The sequence below is a fragment of the Electrona antarctica genome, assembly GCF_951216825.1.
Source record: "Electrona antarctica genome assembly, chromosome: 21".
NCBI lineage: Eukaryota > Metazoa > Chordata > Actinopteri > Myctophiformes > Myctophidae > Electrona > Electrona antarctica.
In genome coordinates, this window is record NC_136802.1 from 31048287 (window position 1) to 31054163 (window position 5877).

General features: G+C 38.7%; 1 protein-coding gene across 1 annotated transcript in view; it reads right to left on the bottom strand.

Annotated features, from left to right (window-relative positions):
• Positions 1 to 5665: 5665 nt before the first annotated feature.
• Positions 5666 to 5877, bottom strand: part of arrb2b (arrestin, beta 2b) — a 27299-nt gene continuing 27087 nt past the window's right edge. The window contains exon 14 of the mRNA XM_079490782.1: positions 5666 to 5877. This exon is cut by the window's right edge and continues 220 nt beyond it. The gene's annotated coding sequence lies outside the window, so the exon portion shown is untranslated.

Sequence of the window (5877 nt, forward strand, 5' to 3'; positions counted from 1 at the left end):
GGTCTGTGGACTGCAGCACAATTCACACCCGCTGTTACGCCCGAGTTGGAGGGGTTGTCGAATTCGGAGGCCGCCAGGGGTCACTGTTTTGCAGCGTGGGGCTGAAGGAAAAGTGTTGATTGGGTATACTGTACTTGCTACTTGGACAATGTGAGAAGATGATTCATAAATCATATATTTTATTTATTTATTTTTACTTAAAAGGACCACTTCACCCATTTTCAAGCTATCTTGTCAGCACTAATGTTTGTTATAAAATGGGCCTGGCACCATTTCCTTTAACTCTGTGTCTTGGTGGGCTGTGGACAGTTCAGAAACCTGTTACCTGCCTAGGGCCTATACCAGTGACAGTGACGTCATCATCAAATGGGATTTTCAAGCTAATAGAAACTACAGGCTTTCTCTTACTGGAATGTAAGCTGTAATAGAAGCATTAAAGGTATATTTCACTTTAAAAAAAAACGTCAATTCATCGTCTACTCGGGCTTATGTGAACACCCCAGACAGTTTTTAAGTTGCTCGATTCAGTATTCAGATATTTGATAATATTCAATTTTCCTTATTCCTTATTTTTTCCGTATTCTTTCCCTGATGCTTTTCATTTTCCACAAAATAAATGAAAAAAGTAATAAAAAACAAAAACACAGGCATCTCACGGAATACCAACAATGTCACCCTTTTGTGTAAATGTGACCTAAGTAAATTATGTTTAAACGGTTACACCTAACCTTATTCCCAACCTTAACCTCAGTCAAACGGTGCCTAAACTGAACCCTATTCCTAAACTTACCTCCATTTAAAACTATGCCTAACCCAAACTTATTTCTAACCTTAGTCTAAGGAAAACAAAATAAAGAATGCAAAAATCACCTCACCGAGCTGTCGGTGTGAGGTGAGCAAAAATGAGTTTTTGCTTAATCTAAAATGGTTGAAATGGAATGGAGTTTGAAGTTACAATGGGTTATTTCTATAGGAAGGGGGCGGGGTAGATAAAATGAATATCAAATATCTAAATACTGAATCGAGCAACTTAAAAACTGTCTAGGGTGCTCAAAATTTGAGAGGACCTGTGATGTCATTACATACTTTTTATTTGTGTTTTTTCTATTCATTTGGTCATTAAGGTCCACAGAATGAGAGGTCTGCTCTGCCGGAAACATCGCGAAAAAATGTTATGGCCATTTTTGTATAGCACATGCACCATAGACAACCTATAGGGCAAAAATATCCAAATTTCATCATGCTTTAAGTAGCTTGTGACATGTCAAACTAGGGTGTTTCATGATTCTGAATCCATTCCAAGCATTAGTTTTGCACGAAAAACACTGGCCTAAAAACGGCCATCACAAAATGTGATGAGGTCAGAACATTTGGGCAAGTGGCCAAGGAGTGTTTTTCGTGCAAAACTAATGCTTGGAATGGATTCAGAATTATTAAAACACCCTAGTTTGACATGTCACATGATACTTAAAGAATGATGAAATATATATATATATGTTGTGGTATACAAAAATAGCCATAACCTTTTTTCCGCAATGTTTCCGGCAGAGCAGACCTCTCATTCTGTGGACCTTAATGACCAAGTGAATAGAAAAAACACAAATAAAAAGTATGTCATGACATCACAGGTTAATCTCTATTCCTTGAGTTGTTGGGCCTGTGGCTCCCCGGCTACCCCGTCCAGGACAGACAGGCTTCACTGCGCCTCCTCAAATAAAGTTAGAAATATTATGTTTCTGAAATGTCCACAGCCCTCCCCTGAGACACAGACCATCTAAAATGGTACCATATAGTATTAGAGGCCAAAATAGGGCAAAAATGTTTAATGTAGGCCTACGTGTGTTTTGTAATACCAATTTAAATCTACAAAATCAGCAGTAACTACAGTGGAGTAAAAAGTACAATATTGCATCTCTGATATGCTGTGGAGAAGAAGTTTAAATACATGAAAAGTAAATGTAGCCTACCTCAGAAAGAAAGTCAGAATTGCACTTAGGCCTAATACTGTGCTTGAAGTGCTTCACTGCTTATGTAGGTTATTTTTCCACCACTGTTGAAACCAAGCCAGCCTCAGATTAAGATGGGCCACCACGTTTGGTGTAACAGCGTGAAAAAGCAGCATGTCGAATCGTATTACAGGGGGGGCGAAGGGCGGATCCTCTCTTTATATCACACTGGTGACCGTGTTTTTACTTGAGTAAAAGTAGATGTAACTACACAGCTTTGAAATTGAGAGAATAAAGACAGGCTACAATATTTGCATCTGATATGCAGCCTTTGTAGAAGTATATAGGAGAAGTTAACTCTATCAAATATAGGCATAGGAGTAATAATACCGACAAAATACATATAGGCATGCTTGAGTAAATGTACTGAGGTGCTTTATACTATTCCGATCATGAAAAAAGTAGCAAAGTATAATCACGATGATGCCATCACTGTGAGTCATGCATGACCAGGCTTATGCAAAGGTTTACAGTAAATGTAATTTAGATAGCATGTTACTTTATACAGATGCCAGAGGCTTTGAGCTGGCATCCTATTGTTGGCAACCTTTTGCCATGCCATCTTTTCATTGTCTTGTTAGTCAGTGTGCCATAGAAGAAGTGTGTGGACATAATTTAACAACCTGAGCGGTGCAACTATACATTTATTGTTATAGTACTTTACTGTGCTCTGTACTGTATTGTAGTGTACTGTGCTCTGTACTGAACTTTGGTTATTTTTGGGAAAAATCTTTGAGAAATGACCGTGTGGGAGTCCCCAGGGGGTCCCCGGAACATCCAGACGACCCCCAGAAACAGGCCCAGGGGGCCGGCCCTGTTCTAGCGAGCCTTCCCGCGTCTAAAATAGTCGAGAAATGACACAGTTACCGTGTGGGGGTCCCCGGGGGGTTCCCGGAGCATCCAGATCCCCAGGAACAGGCCCAGGGGACCAGCCCTGTTCCGGCGAGCCTTCCGTGTTCGGACACGTACAGGGACACGTATAGGGACACGTATAGGGACACACACAGCTGCGTAATGGAGCGGAGGCACCGCTCCAAAAACTCTCTCTCACACGTGCTCACCCTACCCTGTGCCAATGTTGGTTCCCTTCCCCTGCAGACTGATGATAGGTTTGGTTTACCTATAATCCTATTGCTGTGGATACACTGTCTCTCTGCATTTGATTGTTTACCTTGCTTATACTGTAAATCGGTCTGGATTAAATCATCTGCACTTTACCGTTTGCCCTATAACTCTTGAACCGTACGTCATAAAAAATAAATCTGATCTTCCATTCATTTTCTTCAAAAAACACTTTTTGCTCTTCCACCTACAGATTTTGTCCAAATCTCACAAAAATCAGTACACAACATGATCTCTGGACCTATACGATTAAAACACCACAGACAGAATTTTGATAGTCTGTATGGGTAGGCTAATATAGGTTTGAGGGTGTCAGGAGTGGTTTGGGTCTGGGCCTGTCTGTGGGTGTGACTTTTATACAAGTTGTTACCGTGTCTGTTTTCTGACTAATTGTCAATCTTGTCATTTTAGTCACACTCCCGGTGCCAGCCAGCCAATCACAGTAGAGGTTTACAGTCACACCTGCACTCCATTTGTTTGTCACACTTTTGTTTACTGTGTTTTCGCGCATGTTTACCCTGGAGTTTGACCTCCCTTTTGCCTGCTGGTATTTGGGGTTTATTGTTTGCCAGGGCTTTGGTCATTCTGTTACTTTCCACCAGTTTTTGTGAGCTGCTAAATTTCCTAATAAACCCCTGTTTAGGCTAATATTAATAATATATATGAAGATTGTGAAAAGGGTATTAATTAGATAGTAGTGTTAATTAAATATTAAGTATGTTGATGCCAAAATGTAGCTATTTAGCTGTTGAATTAAACATACAATATATATTGTATGTTGATGCCAAAATGCTATTTAGCTCAGTGAGAGTGTAGTTGTACACTGCTGCATTAACCCAATTTTACAGAGCATCTATGATTATTGTAATTTGATTTTCATTTTATTGAATGTGTACACATTCTTACACACACAGGACAATGCATGCTAGTTGTTTAGAATCATTGCTTTATTTTCTAAAATGCAGTACAAAATAAAACAGCATAATTTCATTTTATTGACTAAAATAACATTGCATTTACAGTATAGCTTATAGTTTCCTTTAACACCAGGCGAACTGTATATATCTTCATATAATTGTTTCCCAGTGGCATTGAAGTTCAGTATGCTATAATTTCACTAATAGGTTGTAGCTTATATTATTAAGCTCCTTTAGGAGTAGGCCAGTGGTTCTCAAAGTGGGGTCTGGTGACCCCCAGGGGTCCTTGGTTCCATATAGGTTAGTTTAACCACTTTACAGTAACTCTATACATTGACTACTTGAAAATAGCAGATCCACAAGATCTCAACGCATTGCAATACGACGAATATTTGCCTATGGGGGTCCATGGCCAAATACATGTTAATTTGGATCACATGAAAAACGTTTGAGAACCACTGATTTATAGTATAAAAAAACAAAAAGTGCACACAACTAAATCATTGCACAATAGTCTAAAAACCAACATGACAGTCACATTATAGGATGCATAAGGGTCATACGGTAGGATGCTGCATAAGGATCAAGTGGGTAATAATATAGGATGCTGCATGAAGATCATAAGGGTAATGATGTAGGATATGCTGCATAAGGATCATAACGGTAATAGTGTACACTGTAGGGTCATACGGTAATAATGTAGGATGCTGCATAAGGGTCATAAGGAATAATGCATAAGGATGAACAGAGAAAACAAAACAAGACAGGCTAAATGATGTCTGAGTCAGACAGCAGCGATTCCACTCAGGTACACCAGAGGGCACTAAAATCAACAGACCACTTAAAGATGGCGTAAGAATGATTTTGTTAAATAGCTCTATACTGTGATACGGGTATTTCATATAGAGCATATAGAGTTTCTGCCCGACAGCAACGATCTGCGATATTTTGTTATTTTACAGTATAGTACACAAATAATTCTCTGACATATACACGTAAATCTATAATATTGTGTAACATATAAATGGGTATAAATGTAAATCTATATTCATACCTGCAGGGCTGATCAGTCACTGTTGACGAGGCTAAAGTTAAAACCAGTCTCACACACAAGAGCCAGTGGTGGGAAGTACATAACTATGTACATTTTGTTGCTGTCAGGAAGAAACCTCTTATCTCCATAGTTTTTTCATCAATGAATGCCCTACTTATCATACTACAGCGTCACAAAAAGTATCCAAAGTTAGCTTTAAATTTGAATACTGAAAACTAACAGTCTTGGACATATGAGGTTTCCACCCAAACAGGGATGATTTACTGAGGTACTGTACTGTAGTTAAGTAGCCTACAATGCTGACTTTCCTTGAGTATTTACATTTTTCAATATTCTACTTCAGTCACAAGTTACTTTGAAGATTTAGATCACAACACATACAGTAACCAACACCTAAGCCCTATTTGATATTTTGTCAACTTGAACCTTATACTTAGTGGTAATCTAAAGCCCAAACTACACCAAAGGGTCGGGTTGAGACAAAACGTTTTTTAAGGTAAACCACACCAACGCAACTCATTGAGTTGCAATGAGTTGCATTGGTGTGGTCTACATTAAAACACGTTTTGTCCCAACCCGACCCTTTGGTGCGGTTTGGGCTTTAAAGCTTACAATGCGTCTCATCGATCACGACATATATGTTCTGAGCTATATTCAAAAGATTTTGACACATTTAGCAATTAGTATATTGTATATTGTACTTTTACTATTTGTTTTGTATTTTACTTGTAACAGAGTATTTCTACATTGTGATATTCCTGCATTTACTTAAAAATAT